This window comes from Apus apus, chromosome Z (assembly GCF_020740795.1).
Source record: "Apus apus isolate bApuApu2 chromosome Z, bApuApu2.pri.cur, whole genome shotgun sequence".
NCBI lineage: Eukaryota > Metazoa > Chordata > Aves > Apodiformes > Apodidae > Apus > Apus apus.
The window spans coordinates 35,013,260-35,038,049 of NC_067312.1; the positions used below are offsets into that span (position 1 = coordinate 35,013,260).

The 24,790-nt window shown below is 36.9% G+C and overlaps 1 protein-coding gene across 1 annotated transcript in view; it reads right to left on the reverse strand.

Moving 5' to 3' along the window:
• BNC2 (basonuclin 2) overlaps positions 1-24,790 on the reverse strand; it is a 337,647-nt gene that overhangs the window by 239,419 nt on the left and 73,438 nt on the right. The window lies entirely within an intron of this gene.

The window sequence follows — 24,790 nt, forward strand, 5'->3', positions numbered from 1 at the left end:
AAAAGCTAGCCCTTTTTTCCCCTCCCGCAAAAGATCAAAAGTAGTTTTTTGTTTTGTTTTAAGTAGCTGATTGAAGCAGATACAATATACCTTTCAAATCGTTAAGAACAAAGAAATGAATCACAGCAGAAAAGAAGCCAGTCTCACACAGTTAAAAAGTAACGCAAAAGAAACAGGATTTTTCCTGTAAGATCCTTCTTCTGTACTTAAGGTGAAGTACTATATAACAGGTTAAGTAATACTACTACAATCCTGGTTTTAATTACAATGGCTTCTCAAAGTAAATCTAATTTGAAAAATTCTCTTACCCACTTAATCCTTTACATAAAGACATGAAATCATAACTGCAACAAAACTTGATAAATGTAAAACAAAATTGATGCAATCCCATTAAAAATGGCCAGTTTTAAAGAAACAAAAGAAACCCCACAAACTAAAACAAAAAACCCGACCAAAAAAAAAAAAAGGAAAAAAAAAACAACCCCAAAACAACACAAAAGCTATCTTTCTCAACATAAGGAACATTCATCTTCTAATAAAATCTACAAATTTAGGAGGACAAATGTACCACTCACTGCTTTTTTTCTTAACTCAGGAATAACAATAAACCTCACTCTCTGAAACAACAAAAGAAACAGAAGAGAGCTTCAGTGGCAGCTCTGTGTCATTAGTGTGCAATGAGAAAAGATGAGAAGATGTACACTATGTTGACACAAATGTGCCTTCCCCTCTAGACCCTACATGTCTTGAAAGCTTTTCTGTTAAACTTTCCTCCAGTTCAGCACCATTAAGTAAAAAAAAAAAAAAAAAGGGTCTCAAAAGCAGCAAATTCAATATCCAAGAAGAAACAAGCAAGAACCCCAAGAACTGTTGCCTTAAAATATATTAAGTCCACCTATGGTCAATAAAAATATTCTCTACTGGGGAGGGGAGAATGACACTTAGGAGTCAGTTGTGCCAACAGTGGCTGTACCTTTACTGCTAGCTATTAGCCCCTCAAACTCTCTCTAAAATTTGCAAGCCTCTTCATTTCTGAAGTGGCACTCAGTGCCTCAGTCAAGCTGCATGCTCAGCTCCTGACCTTCCCACTAATGGCTGTTATTTGTGGGAGGCTTTGTGGGAGGCTTAAGGACACTGTCAATAGCAAGCTTCCTCCTCTCCGTTCTGCATCTCTTGCGCGCTCTCACTTGCTGTCTTTATCTCCACCTCTCAGCCTTCCCCCCCCCCCCCCTTCTTTTCTTGTCCTGCAGTCCTCTCCTCTCCCAGAGAATAAAAAGCACCCGCGCACACACATGCATGCACACACGCACGCACGCGCGTGCACACACACACACAGAATCAACTGGCATGCAGCAGCAAGCACCTGCAGTAATAGACTCTTTTATTAAAACTGTTATTCTGCAAGACTTGGAATTCCCGGTGGACCAGGCCATGTCAAAGCCGATATAATTAACTAGAGGCTCAGCAACGGATCAATTACCAGACAAGCAAGTGATAGTGAAATCAATGAAAGATCATCAGCCACATTATCAGTGTTGCAACTCATTAGGGTAAAACTGAGAAATGTGCTCAAAGCGAGCCCAAGCAAGGTGGCATTACAAAACAAAGGGCTAATTTGGAGACCCTGCTGTGAACAATCTGTAACAGAATTAGCTTTTTTTCCCCCTAAACTGCAGAGCTCAGTAACTAAATGTGACAGACTGAGAGAAGCAGTTTATTAAGACACCAACTTCAAGTTTATTTAGTTCATAAACTCTCTCCTAGAAAATCAATACAGTCTGTACAGGGTTATTAGGCTGACTAGCTAATACATCCAAATCTGGTCTTCCCAAGCAGAAATCTTGGCCAGAATGCCACAATATTACACAAAATCTAAGCATATTCAGATCACTGTATCAAAGGAGGTCTATCATTTAATTGTCAAATGCGTCACTTCTACATCACAGCTTCAGAACATCTTAAATGAAGAAACATTTCCCCCGCACACACCAACTAACATGACAGAAAATTTAGTCTGCCAATTCCAGGCCAGCTCAAGTCATCCTTAAATTTATGGCACCTACATAGCATCATCTTATTTGGCACAATAATGCCGGCATATACAACCAGGAAAACAAACACTGAATTTAAACAGGGATATGAAAAGTAGTCACTAAGGAGATAAAAGTAGTAGTTGCAGGAGAAATAGAACAGAAGTACACCTCCTACAGTAGCAGATTAAGACTCCTGTAAATGTACAGCAAGAACAGGAGGTGGGGGAGAAACAAGAAAGAAAAAAAAATTACATAAAATTTAGCAAAAATTGTAATAATCAGATTCCAGGCTTACAACCCAGTACTTTGTAATATATTGCCCTCTGCTTATTGCTTAATTCCTTTGGAGGCAGAAACAGGCTTTGAATCTTCTGTGTAAAGCACAGGAACTTCTTGCTAGTATTTAAGTTTGGCACAAACTGCGTGGAACATATTTTTTCTCTCCCCTTTGGCTAACTCACATGAGAATCAGAAACAGTATAGGAAAGGTAAGGGCTCTAACAGCATTTTAAACAAAACCTTTTAAAAGCATTTTTTTTAAAAAAAATCTCATTTTCAATAGATTTTTAATCAAGAATATGTTCTGCAAGTATTTTAGTCCTATCCAATGGCATTTGTGCTGAAAGATAAAAGGATCTGTGAAACTGTTTTACATCTTCAGCTCCTAGGAATACCCCGGGTGCTGAACAGAAGAGGTAGCTACAGAATCCAGATTCTAATGGAACTTTAAACAGCATGCAGTTGCAGTTGTCTATTTGTGGTTTCGAGAATTTTAAGTGCTTTGTGAACTGTATGTAAAGTTAAGAGTTGCTTCTGTCTTTTAATTTTAACTAATAATTATTAGTTACTATTGCAGAGAATTACATGTGTGGCTTCGTGAATCTTTTAAGAAAACATAACATTGTTGATTTCCTCTCTCCTCTTAAAACTACCGACACAGAAATGCACCATATGGCTATAGAGGACAGGAAAAAGCCCAGGTGATGCCAGTAAGAAAATCTAACCAGCATAATGTGCTATGTAAGATAAACATATCTTATTTTTTCTAAATTCCATCATTCTGACCATTTTCGTGTTAATTAGTTCAGTCAAAGGGTTAATGCAAATAGTTCAAAGTGACTAAACATTGAAATAATATTTTCTTCTTTTTGTTCCAATTATTCTGTATTATTAATTAAGCTGTTAAAACATGCAACAGTTACTATCTTTTTAATGTTCAATAATATGTAAACTCTTTAAAGAGATTTTTGTTCCACGTCTCTGCTTTAGATATTAATCAAGAAAATAATTACAGAGGAATTTAGTAAAAAAAATCTACATGCATATAACTATGTACTGTACATGTACGTTCAACAAGGTCCAATTAGTTGGAAAGAATTTGCATTTCAGTTAGTATGAGCTAACAAGACTGTAGGGAGACAATGCAATTCTACTAGCAGGGCAAGAAAGAATGGTGTTTCTCTGTAAGCATTAATTCCCATAACTGATAATTTTAAAATGTTACTGATCTTTACAGTATTTGTTTTTCAAACATCTAGGAGTTCAGTATAAATGTTTATATTAACTGTACATGCAGCAGTGTCCCTGAGACTACTCCTGGGGAAAAAAAGAGAGAGATAGAACAGTGAGCATGGATTTATTATTTCTGATTTAGTATTTACATTTACATTTAATGATAACTTTCAGTTGATTATTCTAACGGAGTGTTCCTTTTGTATGGTGTTCATTCTCAGGATGCATTAAATATTCTTTATTTCTTTTATACAAATATTCCACTTTTCAATAGTAACGATACACAACAGTAACGATGCACAAAAAATACACTGTTGGTCATCTCATATCTATATATATTTTTTCCCTAAATCTCTGTACCCTCGACTCACTTACTGCATAGTACCTGTAATTCCCAGAGTTCATTTTGCTGTAGATATTAACAGTTTCTGTAATTTGTAATGACAGTAAACTGGCCTTTGCTCTTCCCTTATTCACTATTCATTTCTAGGCTTGGTTAAGTAGATAGCTGGGTTAAAGATCAGTGGTTTTTCATGTGACACATTCTGGTATTCATCTAATAGCTCATCAGGACAAAACTGTCCCTGTTCTTGCCAAAATAATGAAAATGGTCCTCCACATCGCATGACAATCAGGCCTTGCTTGTGCTGAAACAACCAAGCTTATTTAATTGAGTTGTTTTTAAAGACATTTTGTAACTGACTATACCATACTGTCTCCAAAAAAAAGTATATATATATATATATGTATATAGATATAGATCTATTTGAGTTATTTTAAAGACATTTTGTAACTGAGTATTCCATACTACCTCCAAAAGGTGTCTATTACACCAAGTAAGAGAGAATACTTCTATTCATCATCACAATAATGTGTGAGCAGAGACTGTAACCATCATACTTAATTTTATCCATGGATAATAACAAAGTTCTGAATTGTGTCCTATCAGTAATACACTCTCATGCTTGAAAAATATGCAAAGCCATCTTGATGGTCATATTTGGAGAGGTGGTGATTCTACTGTGGAAATGTCATTCTCTATCAACCCCTTCTCTCCAAGAATTATATAAGGAACTCACTCTGCAACATCTGTTAAGACTCTATGAAACGTTAACAGATGTCTAAAATGAAAAAAAAAAAAAGGGGGGGGCGGGGGATTAATAAAGGAAACCTCCTCATAACAGATAATCCACCCAAATTTCCATATCCTAAAGAAAAATAAATAAATAAAATGTCAGCACTGTATTTTCTCTGAAACCTGTAATCCTTTGTAAAACATTTTTGTGTGAGTTTTAATAGGTAACTTCTGACTTATAAGCAAAATTCATAGGACTGATTACATCATCATGCAACAATGAGACTGAAAACTTTTTCACCCCGTGTTCCAAACGTCCTATGTCCTTGCTGAATACTTCTCTATCTTATCAACAGTATTGTGCATTTGGGAATCTGGTTTTCTCTTTGATGTGCATGCCCAACCAACTCACACAGGTTCTGGAAGTGCCCACATCTATATACTATATTTTGCATATTTATTTTTTTTTCTGTTTTGTTTGGTTTTTTGGGGGGAGGGGGTAAGAATTTTGAGGTCAAAAGTTCTCAGTATCTAGATCTGCAGGCAGTTGTAGCATAGCAAAACTTTTCAATATTGGTGAAGTTCTCACTTATAATTTAAAAAGATATTTTTAAACCCTAGCCTACTCCAAGTTAGTTACTCATCCCCCAACTTTTTTTTTAAGACAGGTATTTAACTGCTTTCACATTACACATTAGGTGATGTGACAGGACCTTTATACTCAAAGAAAAGTTTTGATTATGAGTTTGAAAGCGTACATTCCTGTTATGAAAGCTTCAGTTTCTAGCAAGCTGTGACACTGCAAGTGATCCTAATCACATCTTTGCCAAACTCTGCATCAGCACCCCATACTGCAAAACTGTTACAAAAACTGCAGTGACACAACACTAGCAAAAAGTAAGGTGAAAACTTTGAGATACTGCCTGCATATAAAGACCTTATGAAGCAGAGATCACCAGGATTTTTAGTCACTCAGACATTGTGTTTTAACAAGTTACAGAAAGAAAAGAATAATCTAATACAAAAAAAGTAAGCATGCAAACACGATAATGACATTCATATAAGCTGTCCTTAAGTATTTAATGTGATCACAGTGTCAATGTTGGCAGAGATGCCCAGTTGCAGTTGGGGGATGAATATGAACATGGAGTATATGACACAAATTAGAGGAAAGTTCTTGTCAGCTTTAGGTGATAATACGTACTTTTATTTTCTTGTTTTGCTTTTCTTGTAGGTTTTTGTTTGTTAATTAAAACAAGCCAATACTAGGAGTTCAGATCACCTGAAACTCTTTTTTATGAGGGAAATCTCATCTATGTTTCTCAACTTACTTCGTAAGGGAGATAAATTAATTCCACTGATTTCCCTACTCAAGAACAGAGGAGTCCACAACTGAAGCAAAGAGAATGATCATTACAATAGATACACATAAATAAACAAAATGCAGGTGAAATGGAGATAATTTTTTTTAAAGTAACTAGATAAAAGCCTTGTAAAAACACAAAACTCAATGCTAAGTAATAGGAGTTTGTTGACTGTGCCCACTAATTTTTTAAGCAATTACTTGCTGTTTTAAAGGTATTCTACACAGCAGCATGGCATTTAACTAGCAATAACCACTACATACATGTTGATAATACCCTAAACTAAAAAAGGTCATGCTTCTCCCAGAAGACTTTTACATGCCTAGCAAAAATTTGGCACAAATTCCTTAATTTGCAGACAGGTAAACAGGGCAGCTCATTCTGCACATGTGGCACAGTTTCACATCCAGCCTTTGTTTCATACCTGTGTTTGTTTCAGCATATTTTTTTTGACACAAAACTACCTCCTTGTTACTTAATGGTTTAACCAAAGGGTGAATAACCCCACCATGTTAAGGAATAAGAATCCTATTCAAAGTACAGCAGATAGAAAGCTCCAAGAGACTTTAACTTAAACTGTGCTATCTAATGAAATTTCTGTATAGCCCACCACTGACGTAATAGTGGGATTCAGACATCCTGTTTTGATTTGCTAGGAATTAAAAAGGACAGGGGGGCACCTGACATGCCACATAATATAGAAAGATGTACAACACAAAAATAAATTTATTTAACTTTTAAAATAAAATATTTCAAAACCAGTTGTATCTGCTGAGACAAAATTTCAGGATTCAACAGAAATAGTAGGAAGCTCATAGCAACTGTTAAAATAACAATGCAACAACCCAATTTATGTAACTCATTGAGAAAGAGAATTCAAACACTTTGATCTAAATACCCCCCCACACACACATTAATAGGTTTACATCCATGGATTATCACTAAACTTTTATACAGGAGTACTACTATAAAACAGCATCCTTCAGCTACTGATTATCTGGGGTTAAGCAAAATTCGTATTTTTAATATACTATGAAACTCAGCAAGTTTTTCTGTTCTTTTCTGAAAAATATCCTAAAATGTTGAAATTATCTGCTGGACACTAGTTTTGTACAAGAACTTCACAAAGCAATTTATCCTCTGGTAGTTAAATTTCATTATTCTCATCCTTTTAGTAAACTGTCTCCACAATAAGTAAAGTCTTTGGATCACACAACAGTGTACAAGTTTTATATTTAGGCTAAGTGTATGATCCAATTATTCAATAATATAACCTATTGTGTGACTTCCTAGTAACAATTATTTGGTGTCTGAAACAAGTCTGTCCTAACTAAAGTGACCTAAAAATCCTGGTGGCTTATGGAACAGCTGAAAAGACACTTCATGCACAAATGCAAGGCTGAATTAAGAGAAGCTGTGTTTTTCTAATTACTGACTCCTTCACAGTACACAGAATTGCCTGAACTGCCCAATGTCCTACTAGGTCTCTGGACAATTAGGGAAAGCTGCATTAGCAAGAACTCTGCAGTCTCTGTCACACTACTCTCTGGAGGACTGGGGAAATGATGAGCTCCATCACCTGGCCAGCAGTAGCAGCAGTCACAAAGTCACCTCAGGGACTTGGACAAAGAGATTCATCTGCAGCCTTGGCAGCGACTAAAGTATGCCTTACTAACAGACAGTCACACGACCACACACTGGCACAAAGTCCTTTCATTAAGAGCTGTTGTCTAAGTGACCTGTCACAGAGTTTCATAAAGTAGCATTGATACTGTGGGCCAGAATGAGATTGATCTTTGAGCATCGTGGTCTCCTGTTGACAGCAGTGCATTATAAAACCAATACTAAATACTTTATAAACAGGTCTCCCTCCAGTGTATTAGAGGAACAGTGCATATTTCATGCCCTATAGTTAGGTAGCCACATATCCATCAGACAGCTAAATAATTTATAAGATATGCTGAAGTGCAACAGGACTCAATAAACTTTTAAATACTTACAAGCTACTATTTTGTTTGAAAACATGCTGAAAAATAAAAGATACCTGCTCACATACTGACTACAGACCATCAGTAAAATTCAGTTTTTGTAACCTCTTTTCACCTGAAATACCCTCATTGCACACAAACAATGCTTTCTACTTAAAAAAAAATAAGAAGAAAAAATAAAGAAAAAGGACATTTACTAATTAAAAAAAAATATTTCCTAAATTTCCTACAACATTGCTTTTAGTACTCTATGTTTTAGCTTCCTCTGTTTGGCATCATACTCCTTTTTTGTCCTTTTGTACACTCTGGCCAACATGGCTGCAAGACCCTTCTCCTCTGCAATGCCTGCCATCTGGAACCACCCTGCTGCATTTCTCTCCCTCATTCGCCATCTATTTTCAGCCTTCATCTGGAAACAATATGTCTCTGCTCTCATGTCTATGTCTCTTAACTTCTAGTAAAAATGAAAAAAATCTTTTTAATTTTATTAACTCTGCAGAGTGTTTTGAAGATAAAGTTTGTGTGAAAGATACTGTACAAAGACATTTCTTTACTAAATCACAACATTGCAGGGACAGAGCTTACAATAAAAAGCAAGCTAAAAATACTTCCTATTCTGTTAAATTTAATATAAAATACAATAGTTTGGGTTAATTTTTTAGCATAATTTTTTTTAACATAAAATGAAAAAATATGCTTAATGTTAGTAATGCATTCATACTCTCAGGAAAAAAGAAAATTTAGATGGTCTGCTTTTCAAAAATTGTGGAAAACACACACTTCTTAAAGACAAATACATCTGAAAATGTTCAGCGCATTTGGAAGAAAATCAGGATATGCAGTTCTCTTCTCCACCCCATAGAAAAGATGTTTTCAGTATTGCTACCGTCCTTGATGAGGAGACACTAGCTGCATATGAACTCTAAAAACACATTTGTACTATATTTGCAAACTAGTTATGCCAGCAATATAGGAGATATAAACAGGTTGAGCTCCTATAATATTAAGATGTCATGGGGCAAATAAGCTTGTTGATTCCTCGGTTCATCTTCAAAACACTAAAATGCTGCTTTCTTTGAAGAATCTGAAATTTTCATGTCTAACACTGTCTGAATCTCTGTTAAAGTGAAACTTATAAGCAGAATTTTGCATTACTTTCTGAACTGGATGCCTATAAATTTGTTCTAACTCACTTTAAAGAGATTTCTCTCACTGGGAGTAGTTCCCAAACCACCACAGGCGTGGACCTTTGTATAGCATTGCGGATGCCATGGTTTCACAGACGAGCCACATTAATACAGGATAGCAAGCATCTGGAACCCACAGCTCTGTGTGCTCCAGCCCCAAAGCACCCACAAGTCTATGCCAATTCAAACCCCTATTCCCAACCCACAAATGAACCACACTGGTTTTCTTTAGGAGCCAGACCTGAAATTTAAGCTTTTGGGTTTTCTCCATTCACACAACTGAAGAGTGAATGGGAGTGTTAGGGGAAAAGGGTCAAGTAAACTCTAAAGGAAAATCACAATGGACAGTCCTTGCCTTGGCTGTCACACATGGCCTACTTGGGACGACTTGATCCACAGGGACCTTAAAACTGTTATTTAAAGATTAAACTGGATTTTGTTTTTACAGTAATCACAACAGACTCTCAAGGCTGGCACCAAAGAAACAGTTACAAGTGTATCTGTTATGGGAAGACCAAGGATTTGGGAAGGGATTTAGGGGGGCATTCAAGGATGGGAGAAAAGGATAGTGGAGTGTTTTCCAGATAACAGTGTTGTTGCTTAAACCCTCACATATAGGACACTCCAATGCCCTTTGGCCTGCATCTAAAAGGCACAAAAACAGTTTTAACCACTACTTTGCAAAGCTCTGTGCTACAGCTTCAATAGGGATAATAATTTGATGTACAATGGAGAAGAGTAAACATGTCTCCATGTCTCCCTTGCATACCTTGCATCCTCTGCTGCACAATCCTTAGACCTTTCCGAAGCTATATAAGAAAAGGCAGATACTTTCAAGTTACTTCATCGTAATTTTTTTAAGATCTCCCACTCTGTACTAATGGGTCCTAAAACAAAAAGCTATTAATGTTATTCCTTTTTCTCGCTGAGATGTGGGTGTTTCAACCTTTTATTTGTACTGTACACCAAGCAGAAGCTTCAGCTATCAGACATAAACATTTTACTACCTGAGATTAAATTACTTTCCTTCCTGCTTTTAATCTGAAAACTGGGTTTCAAAGTTCCTGTGGAGTACATAAATGTCCCTTAAAAAACTTGCTGATTTTTCAAGAAAGCTTTTTCTTCTTTATGCCAAACACATCCTGGAAACATAGGCAAGGTTCAATCACAGCAAGGAGTGATAGTCCCCAAAACAAAACAGTTACTTGAAAAATATGAAGAAAGGCTACTGACATCAACTGATTTGTCACAAAGTTGGCTGATGGGAGGTGAAGAGAGCTCTCCCTTGAAAATCATTCATACTCATTCCTGCATATGCTCTGGAGGAGGAGGAAGACCCAGGGCAGGAAAATGCGACAGTATGGCTGAGCATCAGTGATACCGACTGAGTTCCTTGAAGATGCCAACAGTTAGACCCTTTCTCCCTCCTTTTCCCAGGACTAGTCCTTTAGTTTCTATCGAGATTAGCGAAACTGCGCACTAAAAAGAGTAGCCTGTTACAAGTAATAGTTCAGGTTTAATCATCTGGTTGTATGTTAAAGGCAGAAATACAGACACAGGCACTGGAGTGCCAGTTAATTGCAGCACAATAACTAGCAATTCTCCTTCATCCAACTCATTTGCAGGACATGGGTGAATATTTTAAAAGTTAATAATAAGAAAAAAAATAGTTCCACATTAGGAAAAGAAAGGATTTTTGTATGTGGCAAATAACCTCCAAGAATGTCAGTGGTCTATGCCCCTGCTGTTCAAAGCTGCTAAACAGAAGTTTTAAGATTTTGTCTGCTGATGAGCTACTGGGTTAGGTACTTTTTAAAAGGTGATATGCAGCTCCACAAATTTAAACTAGCTCAAAAGTATTCCACTCTCCACTCTGCTGTTAAAACAGCAAACTGAAGCAAAAACTCGTATCTTTACAGATTTTAAGCTCCTAAAAATAAGATATTCTCTTGTCACTCTGAGGCACCTTAGAAGAAAAAAAACAAAACCAAAACACACCTTAAGTAAAACTGCAAGAAAGGAAGGCACGTCCTGTTTTGCTTAAAAGAAGAAATTAATCTTAAGACTAATGGAGGGAGAAATCCTGACTTAAAAATACAAAAAAATTGCCTTTTTTTTCCTAAAGTAGTTCTAAAGTTGCTAAAGTAGCAATACTCTAGGATCAAGCCTTCTAAAGAAGAAAAATGTCAGTGATTTTTAAATAAAAGAGACTGAAAGAGTAAAGCAATGTAGACATTTTAACAATGAAAACTTTTCCTGTATTTTTACATCCTTCTCACAAAAAAGATTAATAGAAGAAGAACTGAGAAAAACTAAAAACCTGCCAAGCTAATCAAACTCGTGGCACAAGCAGGTTTATTTGCTTTACAGGTCACTTTTCAAAAGGAATACAACATGAGCATCAATGTAAACACACGAAAGCTATATGGCATTATACACTTTATTATAACTGTAGAAAGGTAATTGAGGTGCAAAGAACACCTAGAAAGCATCAAAGAAAACACGAGCTGTTTCTTGTCAAATAATGTATAGTTCTTAAGAAAAAAATTAGTCTTAAAAAATTGAATACAAAATTGACCTCGAACTTGCAGCTTCTATACTGCCATGAATGCTCCTGCAATCACACCACAAAAATCATCCTATCCCGATACAAGAAATGGAAATAAATGTCCGCACTTTTCTCAATCAATGGCTTACCATTACTTACCATGACCTGCCCTGTTTTGTTCTGGAAATTTTGCAGGTGAATGTACTTGAATTGACTTTTCATTTATCTGTTTTTCTAATACATTTGTGATTTCAGAGGAAGTAATTAAAATCCCGAGAGATTAATTTTAAAATGTTATATTTCCCATCCTTCCTCTCTTTTGAATTCTGTAATGACAATTTTACTTATTGTCGTGAAGATATCATATTCACAAAAATTAAAAATGCAGTCTTTCAGTATCCTCTAATATAGTGTTGAATTAATTTGAAGTTTATTTCTGATCTTTGACAAACAAGGAGGCATTGCTGTTTATCTGGCAAGTTGGGGTCCTATAGTTGTGTACACATACACAGCAGCTGATTTTCACAAGGAACAGAGCAACAAATGCTTTGTTTTTGAGATCAGAACCCATCCCACAAAATAAATCTCTCTAAGAAGCTGAGATATTTTGAATTTTCACTTAAAGACAATTTATCCCAGGACTATTTACACAAGAACTGAGAGACAGCTTCATTTCTGTTAGCTGCATCCTATTTGTATTAGAAAAAACTCTAAGAGACTTAAAACCAAGCTCAGTTCACCTCCCTCCTCCAGCTGTGCTGAGTGCTGTACAAACAAAAGAAAGAGAGAGTTCCTGTCTAGAAAGGTTTATAGCCTGAATAATCAAGAGACACAAAAGATAGAAGAAAGGAAGTATCTCATTTTGATTTTTACTATTGGGAAACTGATACATAGATCTGGAATTTTAAAGAGTACTTCACACCCATTGCTCATGCCAGATTTTCAAAGGGCCAAGAATAGCAGGTATCAGACTACAAATTGAAAGAATTACTGGCGTGATGCTTCACCAGAGCTTTAAAATGAACTAAAGACAGAGCTTGTAGTTAAGATGCAAATTAAACAATACTATTGACAAAATACTGTAAAAGTTTTGCAGGATATTGTAAAAATACTGTTGGTTTCTCCTTGCTTACACCCCCCCACCCCAAACATACACACATTTTTCTATCACTTCAAATACTAATTTCACTCAGTGTCTCTTATGACTCACTAAATTCAAGACATGCACTGTCTATCACAACACAGAGACAGCAATTAGAAGCACACTGAAACTGCTGTCAGGTTGTCTTCCTAATCCTTAAAGTGATTTGATCACTGCAGGTCAAGTGCATGATTTCATACTGATGCCTTGGAGGACAAAGTCAATGGCTCCACAGTTTTGTGGCTGCTTGTTTCACACAGGAACATCAAGATTCAATAATCCTGTAGTAAGCAAAACATCTAAGACTAGCAAGTAAATAAAATAGGTGGAGGAAAAGCTTATATATAATGCTAGAAGCAGAAAGTTACAGTTCATTCACACAGCTGCCCACTTCTAAAACCAATTTTGGAGTACATTTCATTAAAATCTGAAATGCATGTTTCTAGTGAATTTCAATATACATTTGATTTACAAATTCCAGTAAAAATGTGACACAGCTGGCAGAATAAATTACTGTAATAAATCATTATTAAATAACTGTAAATCTTGAGAATGGCATAATGTCTAATAAAAATATGCATGCAAAAGTGAATATTTGTGGAGAAACATTCTTCATATAGTGGAAAATAAATTACAAAACTTACCATCCTGGTAGTACAGGATAATACAATGAGTAAATGCTGGAATAAAATTCACATAAATAGCGCTTAATCTACTGCGATTTCATGTTAACAACTGCATCTGCAAAAATTGCCTGGTAAAGGGTGATGGTAAAGGTACTATATTTCAGGACTTTTTTATGTTAAACATTCACATTTCTGGTAGAAAATGCCAGCTCCTGCAATGCATCATCAGAGCAGAACATTTATTTCAAAATACCAGGCAAACCTTGCCAACTGTACCTCTGGATTTTAGAAACATTTTCTATGTTTTCTATGGATTTTTTTCTATGTTCTCTAATGAAATAACCCACCAAAAAAAAGCATCCCCAAACCAAAAAAGCTCCAAATCCTTCTATTTTATCCTGTGTTCTCTCTGATGTGCTGCAGATGGACGTTTACAGTAATTCATTACTGCAGAAATCAGCTGAAGAGCTATCTGCTCATTCCAAAACTTCCTGTGCCTTATTTAGCTCTTACAAGACTTCATTTGTCAAAGCGCAGACACAGTGCTGATGTCGCATGTGATGGTGCATTCCTATAGCAAAGATGAGCTGCAGCACCACAACAGGCCCAAGAGTACCTCTCTGCTGAGTGTGATTGCTTCCACTGTCTCTTGGGACAGGTAAATTATTAACTGACACTTTCACAACTGAAGAACTGTCTAAGATAAACCCATTAAAACTGTTAGCCTACATAGCACTTCACACTCCTGGTTTGTTAAATCTTTGTCAAAGTCATCATTTGGCCAAGCTCTTTAAATATATATATGTGTCCATATAAATTCTATTTATAAAACTTTCAATTATCCAAGTTTCCTCTACCTTTCCCTGTCTCATTTTCTTTGGCTGAACGAAGCGAGCCTTGCAGTGAGTGGTAGGCTGCTAAGGGCTGAATTATAAAGATAGAAATATATGAAGCACTGTGATTCACCTGATGAAATGAACTTACAAAATTCACTACAAAATCACGATAAGTAGGTAATGCAGGAAGACTGCTCCACAACCAACAAGTCAGTACAAATTAGAAACAGTAGCACAACATCAGGTGGTGATGGCTGCTGAAAAACTTACCAGCTCAGACATAAAAATCTATTGACTCAAAAAAAAGAATGATAAAATCTTTTCAATGCATATTTTAAGAAGTTTCTCAGATGAGGTAACAAAGAAAAAAAAGTCCATTGATACTACATACACTTTTCCTCTTATCTTTATGAATGCTAGTGAGAATCATTATATAAACATTAAAATCTGAATTAGCTGACTCAAAAAGACAGAGTGCTACAGTTACTTCACTATTATTTGTAATCTGGTCCAGATTTTATTCTAATCTAAGGAAGTAGATGAAGAAACATTTTGTGTGCTGATGTATATTACTAGTATAAAATGTGTTTATCTCCAATATATACTGTACACCCAACTATCCTACTGCCCACACTACATAAAAAATATTTTTTAAAAAATTGGATATATATATATATATATATAGGTTAATCATATAGGAAGCAAAACTGTTTAACTAGCTAATTTTTGCTGCATTCACAGTTGCTGTGGGCACGCCCTCTTCAGCGAGCAGAGAAGAAAAGCCACACTGTAACTCCAAATTTAACCACACTTGCCATAACACGATTATGAAACTGCACGCAATTAAAATGGTTTGTAGACAGTAAGAACACGCCTGAACATTATGGGTATGCATGGAAGCAAAAGAAAAAAAAAATTCAGTGAGGTACTTTTTCTAGTGGATTAAGAAACCAAGAAAAAAAACAGTGCTGTACTCTAATCCAGACCAATTTAATAGCATATCATACAACCTCTTCACAGAGAAAAATATACAGTCACTCTTACAGGCATTAATTTTGGGGGAGCCTGATTTAATGCTCATAGGTACCGATCTGCTGTTCCAGTTGACTTCTGTCACAACTGTGAATGGTTAGAGTAATCAGAGCCTGACAGGTCCTATATCAGGAAACCAAATTTACAAGTCACATCTTAGCTTGTGACTTTAAACTGTGGATAAGGTGGGAATTATGTTTCAGCTAACTAATAGGGATACAGCAAAGATTTATATTAAAAAATTACCTACATGCAATTTAGTTGTGAAAGTGACAAATATTATTTTAAGAATATTACAATAAATGTGTTACCCTGCAGAAAGCACAGCTGGTTTATCACACCACATTAACAGAAATTTTTCCAGTATTCCAGTATTACTCCAGTACCTACCCAACCAACGTGCCTGTGAGTCTGTTTCTCTGTGTGTATATGTATATCTAAGTGTGTGTGTGTACAGATGTACCCACAGAGCATCCCTGATTGCTTACACACACAAAGTCGCTTCTGTTAAAATTTCTTTTTTTAGCCAAAAGGGAGTACTATTTTTTATTAACTTGAACTCACCCTGAAACTTGGAAGGAATTTTGAGCAGCAGGACAATGCTTTGTACTCTTTTTTTCTTCCACACTGTTCTATATTCTTTCTGATAATTTGAGATAGGTAACTAAATTCCTGGCTTACAGGGTTTCTGATGATCATAAAACCCTCAAAAGCGTAGTCTGAAATATGACATTATATCCACAGATACACCCCTAATGGCCATACACTTGAAAATAGCGCAATATATGTCTCATTTTAGCATCAGATTATCTGATACCTATCTCCTCCATGCATCTCATGCCCTAACAAAACCATTAATCTATTTCTCTATCCTTCTTTCAGTTTTCTAGTAGTTTGTACTCAGGAGCATAATCCATAGTCCTAAGACTAGTAAATTCAAAACCTTCTAAACGTGCTGCTTGTATGTGTGCTTACTGCTCTATGATGTTCGTTGTTTCCAGTAAGCAGCATTCAGAGATGCTGTTCTACTAATCTGTGAACCAAAACATTGTGAATCAAAACATACAGTGTGTTTTGCCTATCAATTCCTAAATGCTGATTTTTACAAATCTTGAGTGTGATGTCAAGATTTATTATATGACTTACATTGCTACATGAAACATAAGGGAGCAATGTCTTTTAATGACTTTTAAACACTTCTAAAAGTATTTTTAAGGACTTTCAAAGACATACTAAGCAATGTCTTTTGAACTTCTGCAATGGAAGTATTCTTACTTGGAATTCAGTCGGTGAATAGCTTTGTGCAGTACATATATGATCACACACATGATCACACATTATAAAAAAGTGGCAACATAAGGACTCAAGTTCATGTCTATGAAAGCAAGAACATCACAGTTAGCCCTTTGGGAGACACTCCCAAATATCATTATTCCACTGTGACAAGTGGCAGCAGGAAAGACCCTGAAAAAGTATTTCCTCAGATAAGGGATGTTCCACTTTTAAGAAGGAGCTGTATGCATTGGTGGAGAGTCTCCTCCAATTTTTAAAATGTTCTAGTTTTTACTCCTCAGGCTTTCCTTCTACGTGCAATTAAATAGCACAGCTGCCAATGCTAACAGCCCAGGACATAAGGAGATACAGTACCTTTAAAGGAGAGATAAAGACAAATTGTTGGAAAAGGCTATGTCCTTCATCAGATCAGCTAGCATGGAAGAAGTGGCCATAATTTATACACACACAAGGCATTCAGGCTTCCCAAGGGGTACGAATAGATGTTCCTAACACAGTAAGTATCAGAAGCTTACAAAGATGATCAAGAGCCTAGCTTTGGTGGAAGGAGCTATGGAAAGAAAGTGAGTCACTAACATATGAGAACTTATTTATTTGACTGAAAATAAGCCTCTGCCTGCAGAAGACAAGATGGAGCATTTGTTTCCATCTCCACCTGTACAAACCATGTATTACAGTTCCACAGGACTGCAGATAAGGTTGCTCTGAATGTGATGTAATGCAAATGCACCATTGAGCAAAGCACCTGGCAGAGCAATCATGGTAACTTAGAGATATGAAACGGGAGCATGGGAGACAGTGCTGGTTTACTACAGCTGAGAAAAAATGCTATGTACTGTCTCAGCAACCACAGAGCTGGCTTCACAGCAAATGAGGAAGTAACTTCCTGATGGATTTGTATTGTACAAATACAAATCATACACCATACCTTAAAGGCCTCTACTACGAAAATGCACAAATGTCCTTGGGAAGACATGTGGCAGACTATAAGAAGAAACAGTTAGGAAGCCTAATACGGGACCATTTTTTCTTAGTATTTATTTGTGTTACAGAGTATGTGACTGGCATTAAACTACAGCTCAATGTCGCTCCCTAATAAAAGTTAAAACTCACTTTCTTTCCACCCACACAAAGTAATTTTGTTTAGAGACCTCATTTCTTTTGGCTTTAGCCTACACGAGGGGTGTGTGATGCAGTCGGTGCCAGTAATTGCTTCCATGCAATACCAAAGTTTGAAAACATTTTGCATACTTGTTATGATTATGTATGACATTTATATTGTATTTAAAACTCCAGTGGGCTTGCAGATTTTATTTTTGCTTATAGAAAACAAAGACACAGCACAGAATGTTCCTCTAATATATCTAAGTGAACTAAGTCTATTTTGTTTTCAGTAAATACCCTGTGAACTCTTGGCCTCTCAACATTTGTTTTTTTCACTGAAAACTAAAGTATGTCCATTGATGGAGCTATGTACACAAGTTTGATTGCCTATACATTCACACAGCACATGAAACTAGACAGTTATGCAAAGAGCTGTGCTTTTTGCAAACATTATAGGTATGTTAGCTGCTGGAAGAAGTAAGGATCCCTATTCTTAAAAAAATCTGCAAAAACCTTATCACCATAGATATGCATAGCTATGCAATTCCTGAATTTTAAAGCTGCAAGATTATTCAGATACAGTTTTATAGAATTAAATCTTTTGTAAGGGAATTTTAACACTATTTCCTTTTATAAGTGTAATGTTATACATATCTTAAATAATTAATCAGATTCTCCACTTATCTAATTAATCTACTTTACTTGAAACATACTTCAGGCTTGTTTTTTTTTTACAACAGCCAGTGTTAAACCATGTTAGCAAACAATTGTATACTGAGTAGGCTGTTGTCTAAAAAAACAAAGTCTCAAATTTCATGCAACTGAAGTAATAGGAAATAGGTAATTACATACACCATACAGCAGTCTTTTAATCAGATTCCCAATTTTTTGTTGTAGTTCAGATTTTGGCAACACTCCATCTATCTACAGATTCAGCTTTTTCACCTTGCATGGTCCTCCCGTCATTCTTGGAGGTGCCACCACTGGTGTCTCAAAAACCAATCACAGGAATATCCTGAAAAACCACCCCATCTAAAGTGACACTCATCTGGCATCACAAGGAAATCACAGACAACTGGACTATAACAAGTTGTCAGTTTTTTAGTAGGACCATGGCTTAGTGGTTGACAGTCACAACCAAACAGTCCAGCTTCTTGTTAAAGATACTCAACAGGTATCAAATCCACGAAGCTAGTATTTGTCAAGCCTGCAAGATTTAAGTGCTGACCAGGAGACAGATGATGAACAGTAGCAATGGAAAACCCCTAACAATCCTTCATGTTGTTCCATAAAAGGACAAAAATTTTTCAACTACTTTCCAGGTGGGACTAGGAAGAGATGATAGAAGGGTCATGGAAACAAACGGTTTCCTGCAGCTTTGGGACAATCACAGATACAGACCTATAGCAAAAAACGAGTCTTAAGGAGAGTATCTCAAATTCTTCATTCCCTGATCTTCCCTCTGTCTGTCCCTATCCCGTTCCATTTTTCTTTCACTGTTCCCTAATGATTCTCTTTAAGCAAGGAAGTCTCAAGTCTTTACCACTAAAAATAATTTCTCCTGACTCTGCTTCAACTTGTCAATGGTAATACTTCAGCATAACCTGCTGTGTGCTCTGACAAAAAGAGCTGACTCAGGTGATGGCAAGCCACCACTCCGTTACAATCACCATGCTCCCCCAACCTCTTGCAAATAGTAGTTATTTCTGTAATCCATATATACCAGCTTAACCCCAAATCTGCCATGGCCACACATATTTTGTATTTTGTCCCTCTTTTCATTTATAAAGCTTCATAAACCACTCTTTAAAGATGGAGAAGAACACCTGCTTTTCCCATCATTAAACATCATCTCTGTTCAGATTATTCACTTCCTTAAATTTGGACTAACACAAGACAACTCTCAGTTTACTGAGGTTCACTTAGTCCTACTCTAATGTTGTAAACATTCATGCTCTGCTCTACAACTTGCAGATTTATTCCAGCTATGCTGTACACTCTTCTATCACTATGGGGCTTAATTTCAAGTATTACAAAAAAACTACTTTGGCTTTAAAAATCACCTCTCTGAAAAGGCTAATGACTTTCTTATATATAAATATATTCCTATGTAATGAAGAGGTATTAAAAGAGATTCTGAAGTTAAATTGCTATTAACAAACTCCACTTATATGAAATTGAACAAAAAGTATCACATTTCTTAAATTTCAAAGGATTGTCACTTTTTATATCGAGGCTTTATTAAGCTTATAGCTGTGCCATTCCACTCAATGGGGTTCAACCATGCTAATTCTCTGGGAAGACATGTATTATCGCCTAACAGATGGCTGTGAAATGTGGCTTTCCAAAGGAATTATCACTTCTTTGCTCTAGATAGGAGTCAAAAGAAAAAAAAAAACAACAAACAAAGTTGCAGATTCTCAATAGAGGAGATGAGTCCTTGACTTCCACTCTTAACAGCAGCTGCTCCCAGTAGGGAGTCAAATGAACCTATATTCTGCTCACATTCACTTTGTTTTTTACCAGAAGTAACTTTACCTATTTCAAGAGAAATCCACATATTTAACAGTTATGGATCTCACCTTTAAGTGCTTCAGATTCTGATTGGCATGAGTTATCTTCTGGACTGCAAAGGACAGTGCTTTTTATGCAGGTGGTATCTTACTATGTGTAGCCTCAAGCTAGTAGCAAACTTCTACCTAGGACATATTCCTGTGGAACCCAGTATGTCAGCAGAGGATGGAGCAGAACAGAGTCCTCCTCTGACAAGTACTGAATGTGAATGTATGAACGACTTTACCTGTTATCACCTGACCCATGTGGCCAACTAATAAACCTAGGTGACTGTTAGTGACTACTATGGCTGCCAAAGGCAAGCAATGGATTTGTTCTTTTTCTTCACATTCAGCTGGCAAAGCCAATGTTAATTACAGCTGAAGTTCCAAGGTTCCAGTCACACACACATAAATAGATATATATTGTTTCTTCTGTCTAGTAGGTAATTTCTTTATATGACCGATAACAGTGTTTAAAGCATCATAATTTGTCTACAGAACTTCAAAGACTTTTACCTCAGGGGAAAAAAAAATTAAGAAACTAAGCACAAACTATGGAAAACACAGAAGATATATTCATAGTTGAAGGGGCCCAGATTTTCAGTTTAACATATTTAATGACTGCTGAGCAACAAAATCTCAGCTAGCCAAAATGAGAATACACCCTGAAGAATCCTAATTCCTTGGCTCAATAGGGGATACTCTTAACTAATTCCTTACTGTGTCATATTACATCTAGATATTAGAAAAAGATGTAAACACTTTTACATTTCACTCTCTGTGGAAAATTTTTTTGGTTTAATGTTCTCTATCAGAACTTTAATGTTCTTTTAATGTAGAGTTTTTTCTTGGGCAATATATCATATTTAACTCTCTAACTATCAATCAATATTCCTTTTAATTGAGGTTAATTTCTTTCAACTTTTCATAAACTTCCCCTTGGAACATGGAGGGTTCTTGCACATGCTGAAGAGTTAAGTTTCTTTCACAAACCAGAAGTGTCTTCATCTCTCACTCATAGATAGGACTGTCCCCAGGTTTTGTAAAACACTGCAAATACACAATCTAAATTAGACAGCAGCTTTAAAGCCATGTCTGACACCACAGTAAACAGAAGAAAAGGGAGAGGAGGGGAAGAGCATGGTGCAAAAGATGTAAGATCTCTTAGAGGCATGTTAGAACAGTATTTAATATTACCGCTTTGGGGCAGAATCTCTAAAGTACAGTTGGAGTAAAACTACAACTGTGTCATTTCATACATGCACACACACAAACATAAATAAATAATTTTTAAAATCTTAGTTGATTTCTCCAAAACAGAGAAATGTAAGGGAAAATTGAGATAAGAATGTCCCTCTTGCTCAGCTCTTTCCAGCATAATTTAACAGATCTCCTGGCATTAGGGCAGTATCAGTCCACACTGTCAAATAAAGAATTTTTTTAAGTAGTTAACTGCTTAGTTGGTTGCTCCAATGATCAATCACTAACCCATTTCCAGAGACACTCTTTATGTACACTTTATGTTTCAGAATGCCCTGACTACCAGTAGCAATATTAAGGATTGGAAAGAAACTAAAGTGCTGGGAATAGAAAATGTGAACAGATGTGGAAAAATGCCAATACACAGAATTCTTGAAAAGTTAATTAGAAGTTTGCTCCCAGCCTAGACAGCTAAAACACTGGATTCCCTAAATTAGGCTGCAAGGCAACAAATAAAAATCAGTCTTTCATGTCAATGTTCTTCTGATGTTGTAATATAGTAGTGCCTAAATCAAGCATCCTAATTCCAGGATGTCAGCAGTATTGTACTACTTGCTTTATGAAGACCTCACAACATAAGATTCAATGGAAAACAAGGAAAAATGGGAAGAGAAGTGCGGGGAGGGGAAAGGGGTGAGTGTGAAGCAGAAAAGAAAGAGGATATGGGAAAGAGAAGAATTGGAAAGGGGAAGCAGGGGAAAAGAAGACAGGGTGGAGAAAAACAAGGGTAACAGTAAGAAGCAGCACACCCCAGGGGTCAATACTGTGTCCCATCCTGTTTAACATCTTCATTAATCACGTGGATGATGGGACAGAACACACCCTCAGCAAGTCTGCAGATACAAAACCAGAAGGAGCAGCTGATATGCGTTCTGCAGACATCCAGCACAAACTCAGCAGCTTGGAGAAATGGCCTGACAGAAACCTCATTCAGTTCAAACGAGGGCAAGTACAAAGTGTTGCACTTGGGGAAGAAAGTGTATCCTGATGAACAACTAGCTCAGAAGCAGCTTTGCAGAAAAGAACCTGGGGGCTGACGGATGGACCTGATGGACACCAGCTTGTCCATCAACCAGTGACATGTCCTTATGACAAAGAAGTGTAATGGTATCCTGGGCTGCATCATACAAAGCATTACCAGCAGGTCGAGGGAGATGATCCTCACCCCTAGCTCAGCACTGGTGAGGCCACATCTGGAGACCTGAGGCTAAGTCTGGGCTCCCCATTATGAGAAACAAATAGATCTACTGGAGCAACTCCAACAAAGGGCCACTAAGACAATTAAGGGACAAATGCATATATTTGATGAGAAAACCCTGGAAGGACTGGGAGTGGTCTGCCTGGAGTAGAGATGGCTCAGCAGGGATCTCATCAGTATGTAAGATTATCTGATAGTACGGCGTAAAGAAGATGGAGCTAGACTCTTCATTTGTGCTCACTGAGAGGATAAGATGAGCACAAGCTGAAAAACAGGAGGTTCCTTTTGAACAGTAGGAAACACTTTTCCCTGTGAGGGTGACCAAGCACTGGCACAGGTTGCCCAAGGAGGCTCTGGCTGCAACCTGAAGATACTCAAAAGCCATCTGGACATGGTTTTGGGTGACTCTAGGTGACTCTGCTAGAGAATGGGCAGTTTTATCAAATGATCTCCAGAGATTCCTTTCAGCCTCAGTCAGCCCATAATTTTGTAATTTTGTGAAGAGGAGATGAGAAAGAGACGAGGAGGAGAGATCAGAAGAGGGGAGGGTGAAGGAGGAGGGGGGAACGGAAGGAAGAAAGGAAAGAGGACAGGAGAGGAGGGTGGACAGAACAGGAGAAAGGAGGAAGGGAAGCTACCTGCAAAATCAACACTTGTCAGCCTGTCATTATCAGTTATCAATACCACTTAGTAAGCACAGCAGAGGTGAATTTCATAGAAGGATTAAAAGCCTGCACAGCTGTCTTTCCTAGATATTGAAAAATAGCAGTCTAAAATGACAGCAATAAACAAATTAAAATATCATGGTTGCCATCTCAGGTGCAAACAACTCTCTGCCTTTCAGTGACTTGTCTGAAAGCAACAACTATGTGATAGAAGACTGGCATAAGTTAACTCTTCAAAAGACTGTTAGTATGCTGCAAAGGAAAGGACTACACTTTAAGTAATCAAATAACTTAATCTGGCAGCAAGAAACACACCTTTTTTATATAACCCAAAAACTTGAGCCATTGAAGCTCAGAATACAGCACTTACCATTTTATTGGCAGAGGCTGTTAATGGTACCTTCAAAATAGTGTCCTCCTTACATTTTCTCTAAGGAATATTGGACTAAATTTAAGGTTAAGGCTTGGGCATTCTAAGCACCTATTTGAGATTTCCTCCAGTTCCTTCATGAAGCATCCATTACTATAGATAGTCATTGTCTGCAGCAAAATGTGTGTACATCTTCAACACAGAACCCTTGATAGCTCACTCAAAAATGTGTAACTAAAAGAGACCAGGCTTGCCAGAGCCTCACTACTCTAATTACAGCTTGCAAGGCTGGCTTCTTAAGACTGCCTTGTCTCTTCATACAATAAAAGACCACAGAAAACAACACAGTTCTGTTAGGAAAAAAAGTACTACAAATACTACAGTAGTAGTACTATAATACTACAGATGCGTTCATACACAGGGTAATTTTGATGGCATTCAGTTTCCATTCCAGTGATGTAAGAATTTAGATGGCTAGAGAGGAGTCATGGGAATGGCTTGGTAACAGAGACAATGGCAAACACATGACGAAACAGAATTTCAGAATTCAGTCATACTACTACTACTACTGGTGGGGAACAAGTTCTGGAGACATGTGGGGACTACTTACATTTTCATCTGTCACAGTTATTTTTCAAGAAATACCAATCAATGTTCTGGTCCAGGGCAGCAGACAGAACACAAAACATCTCCCATAGCTGGTGCATGCTACTTTTTTCTTCCCTGCAGCACTACACAATGAAGAAAGTGCAAAGAAAATCAAACAACATTGCACTGTTACAGAATCATAACAATCATAGCCAATACCACCAAGCCAGGGAGGAGCTAACAGGAAGGGCTGCTCCCTTTTCTGCTACGAATTAGGTGGAGTTTAAGCCTGTGGTCTTTGGAATGGCAAACGCTGTAGTCTGTGCTACTCCTCATGTATGAGAACCACTGATATTAAATCAGGCAGGAAGAAGAACAAAGCTATTTATATAGAAGTAGACTAGGAAAAGAGGGA